This window comes from Gorilla gorilla, chromosome 14 (genome assembly GCF_029281585.2).
Source record: "Gorilla gorilla gorilla isolate KB3781 chromosome 14, NHGRI_mGorGor1-v2.1_pri, whole genome shotgun sequence".
Taxonomy (NCBI): domain Eukaryota; kingdom Metazoa; phylum Chordata; class Mammalia; order Primates; family Hominidae; genus Gorilla; species Gorilla gorilla.
In genome coordinates this window covers 116,498,324-116,513,067 of record NC_073238.2, presented here as the reverse complement: position 1 = coordinate 116,513,067, position 14,744 = coordinate 116,498,324, and the positions used below count along the sequence as shown (strand labels likewise).

The 14,744-nt window shown below is 37.6% G+C and overlaps 1 protein-coding gene across 5 annotated transcripts in view; it reads left to right on the top strand.

The window, feature by feature from the left end:
• Nucleotides 1-14,744, top strand: part of FGF14 (fibroblast growth factor 14) — a 679,448-nt gene that overhangs the window by 605,647 nt on the left and 59,057 nt on the right. The gene's annotated exons all lie outside the window — the stretch shown is intronic.

The following is a 14,744-nucleotide window of genomic DNA, read 5'->3' as shown; positions in this document are numbered from 1 at the left end:
CATGATATTAGTTCGTGTATCAAAATGCTTGCAATTTGGCCCTAGAAAAAGAGACCGCTGGCAGTGTTGTACATAAGTGGTCCTGCTTGGTTTGCCCATGTGGTATTTATTTCAGTCCCTTCTGATCAGGGCCAGAAAGTCTACCCAACAGGAATATTCTGTATTGAGTAGCACCTGACTACTGACCAAATCAGACGTTTTCCTTTCGTAGATTTAATAACCGTAGAGAAAGAGAGCTGACTGCAAAGTGCTAGGAATGACTAGAGACTGAGAGAGAGCACAGATGCTTACAGAGAGCCTCAGTAGTTACTGGCAGGAAAGAGAACCAGGGGGAGAGAGACAGTGAGCAAGAAAAGGAGGAGAGACAAAGATGGAGAGGAAATAAAGTAAAAACAGATGAAGCAAAAAAAGAAATTGAGTCAGAAGAATGACAGAATGAATATGGTCAGAAGCCAACTGCACCCATTTATGAGGACATAACTGCTTGAATTGCTGACGTGACATTGGAAGTTTGTGTGTGTGTGACGCAGTGGCATTCCAATTCTCCCTGAAGGTATTTACCTATCTCCCATATATTTCCATGTATCTGCAAGAAGCCTTATCGCCTATGACAGAGCTACAAACATCAGAGTCTCACTAATATATATATAGCTAATTGATTATTTTCAAAATAAAATGTGAAGGGAATAAATCACACAACAGCCCTATTTATGGTTTAGCAAACAATCTCAAACTCACATGTTTAGGGGGTCAGGTGCGTCAATGAGTGAATCAGTTTGGGTGTAGGAAGTGATGGGTCATGTTGAGGGACAGAAGAGGCTGTGCACTGCTGGTGGGACTGTGAATTAGTGCTGCCGTTATGGAAAATTGTATGGAGGTTCCTCAAATAACTAAAAATAGAATTGCCGTATGATCCAGCAATCCCTTTTCTGGGTATTTACCTAAAAGATTCGAAATCAGTATGTCCAAGAGATGTCTGCACTCCCGTGTTGATTGTGGCACTATGTGCAATAGCCAACTTATGGAATCAGTCGAAGTGTTCATCAACACATAAATAGATAAAGGCAATGTGGTACATACATATACACAATGAAATACTATTCAGCCTTACAAAGGGAAGAAGTTCTGTCATTTGCAATAACATGAATGGAATTGGAGAATATTATGCTAAGTGAAATAAGCCAAACACAGACAAATACCACACATTCTCATACAGAAAAGTTTTCCTTTTCTTATAACTTATATGTGGAATGTAAAACACTTTTATTCTCACTTATATGTGGAATGTAAAACAATTGCACTCATGAAAACAGAGGGTAGATGGTGGTTACCAGAGGCTGGGGGGTGGAAGGAATGGGGAGATGATAATCAAAGGATACAAAGCCTCAGTTAGATAGGATAAATAATTTTGAGTATTTTTTATAGATCTGTTGCACAGTGTAGTGAATACAGCTAATAACTGAGTAATGTACATCTCCATATCACTAAGAGAGTAAATCTGATATGTTTTTGTTGCAAGAAAATGTCAAATATTTGAGGTGATGGATAAGTTAATTAGCTTGATTTAATAATTCCACATTGTATTCAGAAATCATAACATTGCTTTGTACTTCATATATATATATATATAACTATAATTTGTCAATATACAAAAAAAGCCAATCAAATTTTTAAAAAAATGAAATTAGGCAGGTTCTACTCAGCTCCAACTGATTGTTCCATCAAGGACTATAGGGCCCCTTGCTAAATCTTCTGATTTTTCAAGAGAAGCTAGAAATCACAGCTTTATGTGAATTCTCCTCGTTTTTAAATGTAGAGTTAATTGGTTAAAACAACAAAAATGATGGTACGAGGGGCAAAGAAAATACTTGTGCACAAGATTTGTTTTATGATGTTGGATTTACAACTAACAACAATTTATATTTTTCACAGCCCTCTTGCAATGGCAGTCTATTTGGGGCATAAATCAATAACCCTTTTCTATGATTTTTTTCCTCCACGAAAATGGCCTTGATTCTAGTTCATCTTGTGAAATGAGATTTCACTGTGTTGTTCAGAGTTTTCATTTTTGCTGGAGGCTTGCAAGGCCCATACCCTCAAGATAGGCAGTGATGAGTTGTGACATGTATCCTGTGCATCAGTTGTCAACCTGAGTGACACTAAAATGAAGAGCTGTCATTTTGTACCAGAAACCTCTTAGCTTTATTTCCTGTTGTTTCAGCAATCCAAAGCAATGGTGGTGTTTGGGTGTGGACCACGGCTCTCTTCCTGAAATCTAAGGATTTCATCTGACAATAGGAAAATAGCTACAGTTCACTGTAGTTGTTAATCTTTATACCACTCTTGCCAATTTTGTTTTTCTTTCTTTACTTATTCTACTTGCATTTTCCTTAAACTCTACACTGTTAAGAAGGTAGTCTCCTGTTTGGATATTATTTCCTGTTAACAATTATAGATCTTTTTATTGTGATCATTTAGATTTACATATATTTTCTCACTTGTCACAAAGGCCAAGTAAGGCTTCAGTAATAATTTCTATTTATGTTCATTGGGTAGTACATTTCATTGCATCATTCTCTAGGGAAAGTTAGTACTGTGTTAATTTCAGGTTCTAATGCCAATATATAAACACATCCAGCTTGTCATTTGATATCCAGGGAACATTACTTTTCAAGTGGGTTCTCCAAATGAATGGGTTTGACTCAGTCATCTCATTTCCTTAATGCTCACACATTTTTACACTGTGGGTTTCAGTGAACATTTGCACATTTTACTCAAAGTTGGTCAGAAGAGTTAAAATTAACAATAATGGGTGAAATGGGTAGGAAGGTCAAAGGTCATCTTGAGTGATCTTGGTTTTTAGAAATCTGCCAGTCTGCTGTGCCTTAGCAGTTGCAGAAGGCCATGACTGACTCTCTCCCTAATAATAATCTCCTTGCTTGTAAGGAAGTATTGGAGAAAGGAGTTGAAAATAATATTAGCAAGAAGCCTTTACTAATGAGTAGGTATGCTTGTAAAGTCCTTCACTTGAAACATTTGTCAAATGACTGTCCTTTGTCGACTGCTATATTTTGAGAAACTCCAGAGGAAATAAGGTGAGACTTCAGAACTTACAAAAAAATGTTATGTAAAGGTTAGGAGTGGTGAGTGTAGAAATGGGAGCATAAAATTGTCAGCTCATTAAGGCTTGAAAATCCAGCATACAATGCTTCACACCCCAAAATATTCATGCCGCCTATATTTCATGCCGGTTACAGCACCTTACAGTACATTTTCATTTGAGCCTCACAACAACCCTTTGAAGTAGGAAGTGCCATCCGCAGAGTATACTCAGAGAGGACACATGTTTGAGAGGTTTTGTGTTTATTCAAGGCCACCCAGCTGTAAAGGGGAAGAGATAGAAATAGAGCACAGGACTTCTTTGCCCACCAAGTGTTCCTTTACAGCCACTTACAAAAAGAGCTAATGCTTGTGTGTTAGCAAATATGTTTCATCAACATTTTGCAAATTCTTTACTTCATCTGACTTATTGATGGAACAAAAGAAAACACAGCATGCACTTTCAAATGCATGCACCTATATCTTTGGCACAAATATCGATACCAAATTCACGTTATAGTTGGTACATATAAAAACAAATATAATGAATTGCAAGGTTCTGCAGATTTACGGCTAATTACTCTTTTCTACTTCTTCATCTATATTTATCATAATGTGATCCAAGATCAAGTTGCATCAAAATCACCAGGATCCTTACATAAAATACTCATTCTCCAACATAAGCCCAGAACTATTTAACCAACACCTTTATGGTGGACTCAGGTATAAGGCATTAAAAATTTTCCAAAAAGGGACAATGAGGCATGCTGAAGTGTGAAGAATGCACCTAGCTTTATGGAAATTGGTGTTTAACGTCTAGGTGGTGTATTTATTTTAACAATGTACACTTAATGATGGGACACACATAGATAGTTAAAAGCAAATAAATAGTACCCAATGGGTAGTTTTTTGCCTTTGCAACTTCCCTCCTTCCCATCACACAATATACCCATGTAACAAACCTGCACATGTACCCACTGAATCTAAACAAAAGTTAAAAAAAAAAAAAGAAAATGAATAGAGCCAGCTAGTAAATCTACCCCAATCCTAGTTCTCTTCACTCAAATGTAGTTGACTATGCTCTAGACATTATTAGGAACAGCTTAGTTCTTAAATGTTTACGGCAGTTACTCTTACTGGATATAATTAGATAAAAGATGGAATGCCTTGATTACTAATTTTAAAAAAAGGTAGAGTGGATAAAAGAGAGTGAAAAGAAGTTACTATTTTAAAAAATAAAGCTTGGTAAAAATGAGATTTGGGAGAAATTAATAGAAAATGAAAAAAAAAAACCCAAAATACTAGAATTAGAACCTCACCTAGGGAACAAACTGAAATGATTATAAGATTTGATGATAGAGATGGGACCCAGAGGTAGAATCTGAAGTCTTAATATCAGAAAGGCATTTAACATCTGGTTGAAGACCAGAAGCAAGGAGAGGAAGCCTCTTTCAGTATACATTATTTGCAATGAAGAAAAAAATAAGAATAATGTAAGGGCATTATTATTAATAATAATATAAATAATAATGTAAAGTCATTTAAATATTAAGAGGAGATTCTGAAAATTGTCTGAGGCATAATAGAAGCTTTTTAATAAAAAGTCCTTATTAATATATATAAATGTTATTGGAATTTTTAATTTCATATACTTTTTTATCTTAGAAAACTAATACTATCTATAAAAAGTTTCATATATTCGTTTTAAAATTCATCTTCTCACCCTAGTTTACCTCGGGTAGTCCTGACATCCTTTGAATTTTACTGGAACCTTTTAAAGTTGGAGAACACATGAACCTCAGGTGCATGACAGCTTACACTTTACCTTTTGAAGTGATCCAAATGATTAGAGAAGAATTTAGAAACTTACATGAATCAGCTTTATGATGGTCAGAGAATCTGTGAAATATGTTTCAAAAAGAGGATCTAATTTAGCAGAGCGTAAGGGGCATGATTTTCCAGGTGAGTCACAAATTATGTTTTGGGCTGGGAAATGAAGACCAAATCTCACAGGACTAACCTGGAGATCAGAAACTGGGGCATGAAGGCACCTATGAATCTCTGAAAAGCTGATAACGTTAGGTACTTGCTGACCTGTTGAGGAAGAAAGAACCCCTAATGGTTCCAGAATCACAAGCCTGGAGACACAAAAGAGAATATAAGTGGTGGGAAGCATGGAAATAGGGAAAATGATGTCTTAAGAAAGAGAGCTCCATTCCAGACATTAATTCTAGATACTGAAAAATTTGAATGGAAAAGTTCTTACACATGTTCAAGTACACCACAGTGAAAGAGAAGTAGAAGCTCTAAAATCAGAGACATTTGTGAGTCACGGTGGCTAATAAATCCCTGAAGAAAGATTTGGAAAACCAAATCATGGGTCGTTCTGTTGAAGGAAAGAAGAGAATCTTGTAATAAATGTACAGAGTATAGACTATCTATCTATCTCTGTCTCTCTCTGTCTCTCTCTCTATATATATATAGTCAAAAAAGGCACAAATAACATTAAAGAATTAGGATTTCTCTTAAATCAGGAAGCATCCTGGGAAAAAAGGGCAAAGAAATATCCAAAATCCTAACAAGTAGGGCTGTTGATGCTTCCAGAACTGAAAAGAAAATTCTTCTGGTTAATATCACAAACACAAGCTAGAGAATTGCATAGAAAATACACTTTGAGAAATCCAATTAAATGCCTGTCTCTCCTCCCCCTTGTATCTAGTTTTGAACTTGATCACCTTCAAAGTAAGCAAGGAAGGCAAGCATGTAATGTCCAAGTCACATTAAAGGAATCGAATTTGTCTCTCTTACAACAACATGCTTCAGGTTCATAATAAATTAATTTATCCAGCATTCTATCTCAAAACTGCCTCTTTTTATTATACTAGCAGATATTTCAGGGTTTTCCTCAGTGCTTACACACATGTATAAGTTTCCTATAGGGAGGATGCTGGTTACAGTCCCCAGAATTAATTTTCCTATGTACAGTCCTCATTATCATTTAATTGCTCTAATCTGACAGAGACAGCCTGGACAGGGAAATCAGAAAGCAGACATTTCAACAATCTCAAATTAGCTGGGTGGTTATCCCATATCACTGGGTCACCCTGCCCTGGAGTACCTGCACTCTATACCATGCCAGCAGAACTGCCCTATGATTTCAGAAAAAAAAAAGTGGAGGAGAGGGCAGGGGGCAGGGGTGGTGGCTCACGCCTGTCATCCCAGCACTTTGGGAGGCTGAGGTGGGTGGATCACCTGCTGTCAGGACTTTGAGACCAGTCTGACCAACATGGCAAAACCCTGTCTCTACTAAAAATACAAAAATTAGCCGGGCGTAGTGCCACAAGCCTGTAATCCCAGCTACTCGGGAGGCTGAGGCAGGAGAATCACTTGAACCTGGGAGGCGGAGGTTGCAGTGAGGTGAAATCCTGCCACCCCACCCTAGCCTGGGCAATAAGAGCTAAACTCTGTCTCAAAATAAATACATAAATTAAAAGGTAATTGAAAACAGCCTGGCATTTCTGTGTGGTTTAAGCTTTTCAGTGGACAGAGATGAGTAACAAGGTGAAAAGAAACACCAAACCCAAGCACAGTCCCACACATTGCTGGGGTAACAGCAGAAGAGACTGGAAAGATGCTTACATACCACTATGGATGGGTGGGGGCTTGGAGGCACCGGGTAGGAGGACAGAAAAGACAGGATGCCTTCTACCCAGAAAGAAATGCAGCTGACATTCTCTTAGGAGAGGCAGTCAGTCATCAGAAAGCACAGGGAGTTTCTCCTGAGAACCATGTAGGGTTATGCGTTGAGGAAACTGAGCTGCTTGCAGACACAATCCTTTTTTACCAGGGGTTTGTAACTCAGTGGAAAAACAGATGAGTAAAGTTAGATTTAAAATACAGTATAAGGAACACTCTAATAAAGGTAAGTGGAGAGAGTTATGAGATCCATAGGAATGGAAACTAGCTGGTTTTAAAGCATAAAACAGCGGTTCATCCATTCATTCATATGACAATAATCATAAAAACGGACAGTGACAGCTATTCAATATGCTAGATGGTACTTTACATCTTTCAAAACACATTCATTAGAGCTTGACTTTACAACACTTTGAAATCAGGGAAAGTATTATTGGCTTAGCTTTATGATATACTCTTGGACAATGTGTTGAAGGATACATTATTAATTTGCGACATGGATGATGTCACATTTTCTGAATTATAGCCTAGTGTTTTTTTCACATTGCCTATTGTATATTTTGAATGAACACCTGGAAATAAAGAGCAGAATTAGCCTTGGATTCTGCATTTTAGATAATACATAGCAAAGTGGAATTGGGAAGATAAGACAGATTATATATTAGAAGGTGGGACAGGATTAAATAGTGACATGATGTGAGTCATCAGTGTTGACCTCCCTGGCTTGTGTGTTCAGAAAATCCAGTGTGGAGACAGTTGGTTCTTTTCAAGTTTCTTAAAAGGCACACCACCATCCAACTTCCAGCAGCCTATATAAGTGCTATGTGGTTTAATTGTCAGCAACAATAAGAGAATACACGAGAATCAGATGAACTGGAAAAAGAAAATCTTTATGGGTTGAATTCTGCCTCCTTCCCCCAAATTGTTGAGGGTATGTTGAAGTCCTAACCCCCAATATGATTGCCTTTGAAGATAAGGCTTTTAATGAGGTAATGAAATCAAAATGATGTAATTAGGGTGGGCCCTAATCCAATTTGATTGGTGTCCTTACACAAAGAGGAAATTAGGACACAGACATGTACAGAGGGAAGACCTGTGAGGATACAGGGGAGGATGGCCAACAAGAAGAGGAGAAGGCTCAGGAGGGAACAACCTTGCCAACACTTAGACTTCCATAGACCTTAGACTTTCTTAGACCTTAGACTTTTTTAGACTGTGAGGAAATACATTTCTGTTGTTTAACTCCCCGTCCTCCACCCCTCCAACCATGGTATTTTGTTACGGCAGCCCTAGAAAACTAATACAAAAAGTATTTTCTCTTCATCATCAAGAATCATCAGAAATCTCTAAGCAAATAGTTAAGTCTTTCCCTATGTAAAAATTCCTGTTCTCAGAGAAATGGGAGAAAACAAAACATAATAGGTAGTTCATGATGACAGACAGACTTAGTGAAGATGAGTTCTCTTAGAATTCTGGGAGGTGAGGTTGAAGGTGTGGTCTAATCTGTGAGCTGGTGTCTTACTGCCAGCACATCAGACCAGCAGCGGGCACTTTGGTGGTGGTTGTGAGCAGCCAGCGCTGTTGGTTGGTTATAGAGAAAGGGTGACATCCAGTGGCTGGTTCTATCAGCCAAGCTCCTGGACACTGACTCAGGGTGCGTGCCAGATGGCAGAGAAGGGTCTTCAGGAACATGGATGAATCTTATGTCCAGTTCAGTTCCTGGCAGGTGACAATGAAACTTGGGCAAAATGCAGTGATCACTCTATGTCCTAAAACATAGGGAGTGGGGTCCATGCATTGTTATTAAAACATTGAGAATACACTGATAGCAAAGAGAAGCACTATAAATTAACTTAATCTTCAATATATCTTACACTTGATTCTCTCTATCCCGTAGAAAAGACTCAAAAATGATTTATGAAAGGAGGAAAAAAACCCTCTGAACACATATAATACTATACAGCCAGCTACTTTGCTAATAGAATACGGTTACAATATATAATGTATCCTACTTTAAAGATAGATATTGATAATAGATAATAGATAAATAGATAGATAGATGATAGACAGATAATGTAGTTTAGTTTAAACTTAAAGTTTAACTTGTAGTACCCAGTTAGTAATATCAAGAATGGCTTAAAATGACACAGCTGCAAACCCTACATACATCAAGTTGCCCAGCACTTAAATAATATTGTTTTACTTTATATTATTTACTTTAATATTGTTTTTCTTTATTTATTAATATAGAAAATAATATTGTTTTCTAATAGCTTTTGCTTTGTTTTGGTTTGGGTTTTTTTTTTTTAATCTTTGGGAGAAGCTAGGCTTTGAAACTGTGGATATTTAAATAGAGTCTGTCATGATCAGCTGGGGTTGCTAACCCTCACCGCAAATATTCTTTACAAAGCAGAAGGGATGCTCCCTGCCTTTGAATAATTTACGTATCTATATATAATTTTTAAAATATTAAAACTAAAGATATACCAATGTCACATCCATGTATGTATTATATGTACATTTGGAAGACATGTGCTTTTTTGTGGCAGATGTAATGACTGCACTTCTCATTCTACTCAAATAGAGTACCTAGGAGACAATGTGAGACCCTGAACACATTTTAGCAGATCTGGGGTTGGTTGTTTCCTCTTCATGTGGAACAGTATAAATAAAGCTAGAAGTGATCCTGAGAACTATGCATGAAATAGATGTCTGGGGCCCCTTTCATGACCTCACTAGCCTATTATTAAAGCCACCTTAGCATCTGATACTTCCCCCTTGCCACACTTGATCCCATAGATTGCATGTGCAGTGATGTGAGTGCTGCACCAAAGCAAAGATCAAGTCTAATTCATTCAACAGTGTATGTCTATTGTCTTAAACAGTCCAAGACACACAGCAGGTGTTTAATAAACACATGCTGACCCTGAAAAGCCATGAGTAAAATTGACAAGTGGGACAAGAGAAAGATTAGATAAGAATGGGAAAATAGCTGGGAAATGGGAAGATTATATTCAGTATATGTTACCATTCAAACATTGAAAAGGTTAAATAATCTTCAGAATGACATCAATTAAACTTTACATAAGACTAAAGTCTAAAGGGAAGAAATGGTAATATTAGAAAGTAAACAAGAAATTTGCTCCCTGGAGCACAAATATGTTAATGGTTTCTCCTGGAATTGAGCAATGTGGCAACCCAATCAGAAATGGCTTCATGAAGGTGGGTCGTAAGTGGAGCCTTGTGGGATCTGAATAAATTGAAAGAAGAAGAAACTATATTCCCCAAAATGATCAGAATGTAGAAAATTTTCTGGCAGCAAAAATGAGTAGGGCATATTTAAAAGACTTCTCTGAACTAGAGGATATTAAAGAATAGTAGAAGTTAAGATCAGAAGGTCTATTGGGACCACATTGTAGATAGCTACTTCTAAGCTATGATGTCCAAACTTTGAACTGTGAGCAGTGACTTGTTGAAAGAACTTTAAGGAATATCAGTTTGGCACTAATGTACAGGATAAGTTATAACAGAGGAATCAGGAAACAAAGAGATCAATCAAGAAACTGCTGCAGGGCTATAGTAAGCAAAACAGCATGGCTTTGGTACAAAAACAGACACAGACCGATGGAACAAAATACTGAACTCAGAAATAAGACTGCACACTTACAACTATCTGATCTTTGACAAACCTAAGAACAACAACAAAAAAGCAATGGGGAAAGGATTCATTCCCTAGTCAGTCAGTGGTGCTGGGATAACTCGCTAGCCATATGCAGAAGATTAAAACTGGGCCCTTTTCTTGCACCATACACAAAAATTAACTCAAGATGGATTAAGGACTTAAATGTAAAATACGAAACTGTAAAAACCAAAGAAGACAACCTAGGCAATACCATTTAGGGCAATGTCAACAAAGGCAAAGATTTTCATGACAAAGATGCCAAAAGCAGTTGCAACAAAAGCAAAGATTGACAAATAGGATCTAATTAAACTTAAGAGCTTCTGCACAGCAAAAGAAACTATTAACAGAGTAAACAGGCAACCTAGACAATGGGAGATAATTTTTGTAAACTATACATTCAACAGAGGTCTAATATCTAGCAGCTATAAGGAACTTAAAAAATTTACCAAAAAAAAACCTCAACGCCATTAAAAAGTGGGCAAAGGATATGGACAGATACTTTTTTTTTTTTTTTTTTTTTTGAGACAGAGTCTCGCTCTGTCACCAGGCTGGAGTGCAGTGGTGCAATCTCAGCTCACTGCAATCTCAGCCTCCTGGGTTCAAGCGATTCTCCTGCCTCAACCTCCTGAGTAGCTGGGATTATGGGCATGTGCCACCACACCCAGCTAATTTTTGTAGTTTTAGTAGAAACAGGGTTTTCCCATGTTGTCCAGGATGGTCTTGATCTCCTGACCTTGTGATCTGCCCGCCTCAGCCTCCCAAAGTGCTGGGATTACAGGCATGAGCCACCGCACCCGGCCAACACTTTTAAAAAGAAGGCATACATGCACCAACAATCATATGAAAACAAGGCTCAACATCACTGATCGTTAGAGAAATGCAAATCAAAACCACAATGAGATACCATCTAATACCAGTCAGAGTGGCTATTACTAAAAAGTAAAAAAATAACAGATGCTGGCAAGTTTGTGGAGAAAAAGGAATGCTTATACACTGTTGGTGGGAGTGTAAATGAGTTCAATCATTGTGGAAGACAGAGTGACAATTCCTCAAAGACCTAAAGACAGAAATGCCATTTGACTCAGCAATCCCATTACCACAGGGATTACAAATTGTTCCATTATAAAGACACATGCAGGTGTATATTCATTGCAGCACTATTCACAATAGCAAAGACATGGAATCAACCTAAATGCCCATCTATGATAGACTGGTTAAAGAAATATGGTACATATACACCACAGAATACCATGCAGCCATAAAAAAGAATGAGATCATGTCCTTTGCAGGAACATGGATGGAGCTGGAGGCCATTATCCTCAGCAAACTAATACAGGAAAAGAAAACCAAATACCACATGTTCTCACTTATTAAGTAGTTGCCAAATGATGAGAACTCATGGACACACAGAGGGGAAGAACGGACACTGAGGTCTTTCAGAGGGTGAAGGGTAGGAGGAGGGAGAGGATCAGGAAAAATAATTAATGGGTACTAGGCTTAATTAATACCTGGTGATGAAATAATCTGTGCAACAAATCCCCATGATACAGGTGTCCTATGTAACAAACCTGCACATGTACCTGTGAACTCAGAAGTAAAATACAAAATAAAACCACAAAAAAGCAGCTATTGTAGCAATCGAGGTGTGAGTGCACATGGATTTGAAATATGATATTGGCAGTGAAAATAGTAAATTTGATGTAAGTGCAATATATAGACATAATTTAAGGAAGAATGAATAGGATGTAACAATTATTTGGCTAAGTAATTAAATATGGCTAACGCTTAGTGTCTGGGAAGGAAAATTTAGGACAAGGAGCCAGTTGGGGACACAGAGTAATACTGACTTTGAGGACATAACGAAAAGAACTCAAAGTGAGAATATTCAGTAGACATTAGGAGACAGGACTGGAATTCAAACTGAAGGTCAGTCATAGAAATGCAAAATTAAGGTTATGAAGTCATCAAAAAGAATGAGATCTCCATAAACCAAAAAGAACATGTACTGAATTTTAAGGGATACCTTTATTCAAGGGAAGTTGGAAAGGAGAGCCAGAGAAAAATGAAAGCATAGTAGGCTTTATTGATTCAATTGCTGGTTTGGCTCTTTGCTTATATAAACATTCATTTAATTATTTATCTTATCCCAGCTGCTGAATCAATTACCTAGTAATATTAACCACTTAACTAAAAATCAACAAAGTCTGTAAACTCTCTAAGCTTCTTTAAAAACTATTTTACATCTGTGTTATGTGGAGACAAAAGTATCAAATTTGGAATCTAAAACCCAGGGCTTAAATGCTGGCAGTCACTTCCTAAGTGTATATCTTTAGATTGGACAAGTTTAGATTGGGCAATTTAAATTCTAAAATCAGAGGCTTCAGCTCTAAAATGAGAATGAAAGATACTCCATATTTTTTAATAATTAAATGAGATAATACAGTTAAAGGAACTACGTCAGCCCTCTGCTATATACCATGCTAGTCCCTGACTCTTTCCTGCTTTTTTAGAAAATGCAATAGTTGAAAGTCTACTATTCGATATATGTATGACACTCATGTATTCATTTAGTCTTTGAGTTTCTATCGTGATCAGGCACAGCTCTGATGCTGAGAATACAGTAGAAAAAAAGACAACATCCAGTCTTCCTGAGGCCAGAGACTAGTGGAACAAAGCCTAGTGGAAGAAACAGTGAACTGAAAATACATAGAAATTCAGGCAGTGATAAACTCTTTGAAGTAAAATAGAGCAGAATAAAAGAATGGCAAGATCAGTTTGGGAAGGCTCTATTTCAGATGTTAACACTCAAGGGACATACAATTTAACTGAAATGAGTGAGAGAGAGAGAGAGAGAAAGACAAAGACAAAGAGACAGAGAGCAGGGGGAGCATGCTATGGCAAGACGCTTGGGGAGGGAAAGCATGTGGGGTGGACAGCAAGTGTAAAAACCATAAGGTGACCATGAGTAGCAAGCACGAGGATCATTAGGAAGATGGACATGTGTGGCTGACATGGCACGCACACGAAATAGAGGCAAAGTTGTCAGCAGTGGGAAGGCCATGCAGGTGCATGGGCTGTGGGAAGACACTGGAGCTCTTAGAGCAAGGAGCCGTCTGCTTCGGAGGAACGTTAGAGTTCCTAAATTCAGTTAATGAAATGCTTGTTAAACCCCTGCATTGTGCTTCTCCGTGCCCCTGATCTCCCCTTCCCCATAGCCTGTGTATCAGTGCTGTGTGATGAGTTCTGTTCTGGGTGAACTGCACGAAGATCCTTCAAAGTTTGAAGGGAGTGGGAAAAATCAGTTTTAAAGGTTTAACAGGGGGTTCTTAAAGAAAAATAATAAAGACATGTCAAGTGCACCACCCCTTTCCCCACCTGACTTCAAACAAAGAGAAAATCCCACCGTGTGTCATTATACACTGTCATTTAGACAAAGACACTGACCATGACAAGTCAATAGTGGAGATTTGGACTTCACGTTGAAGAATAAAAGTAGCAAAGACTTTAAGTTGTAGATTGGCATCTTTAGATTGACATTGGCATAGTGAGTTCATTTTTTAAATGCTGCCAGAATTTCTTAGAAAAAAAAGTTAGAGCATATGGTGATTCACAAGTGCCTGCTGGAAAATTATAAAATCAGCAGCAGTATTTCTGGCTGCTGAGATCCTGTGAACCACAACTACCTTCAAAAGATAGAGGGTAGCAAAGGAAGCAAGGGTGCCTTTCTAACTCCACACGGTTTGTAGTATTTTACAACTTGTTTCCCTTTAGCAAGTACTGGCAGTTCTATCAATCCAACAAGTGGGGAACCTTATTAATAATTATTTATTTTAGCCATATCTCAACTTTAAATAGTAAATATTGTACCAGCACCAGTGTATCCTTTCCAGATACCCAAACTGATGCTCAGGGATATTAAGTGAATTGCCCAGTGCCAGTCAGTTAAGAAGTAGCTGAATCAAAATCCGAATGTGCGACCATCAGGTTTCAGAGTCTATGCCCTTGATACTTTACCACAGAACCACAGAGAAGGGAGGTTTTTCAAGGCATGATACTTGCTGAAAATAAAAAGATACAACTTTAAATTTGTCCAAGAAAAAATTACTAAAGAAACACATAGCCCATGCAGTTTCTCTAAGAGATTCTACATGACATTATTGTTTGCTAGAAAGTAGGGTGCTAGTTGTTCCTTTTGTAAATATAATAGTCAAATCATGTTACCATTAGGACACATTAAAAATGTCAAATTACCTTGGGACCTTATGTG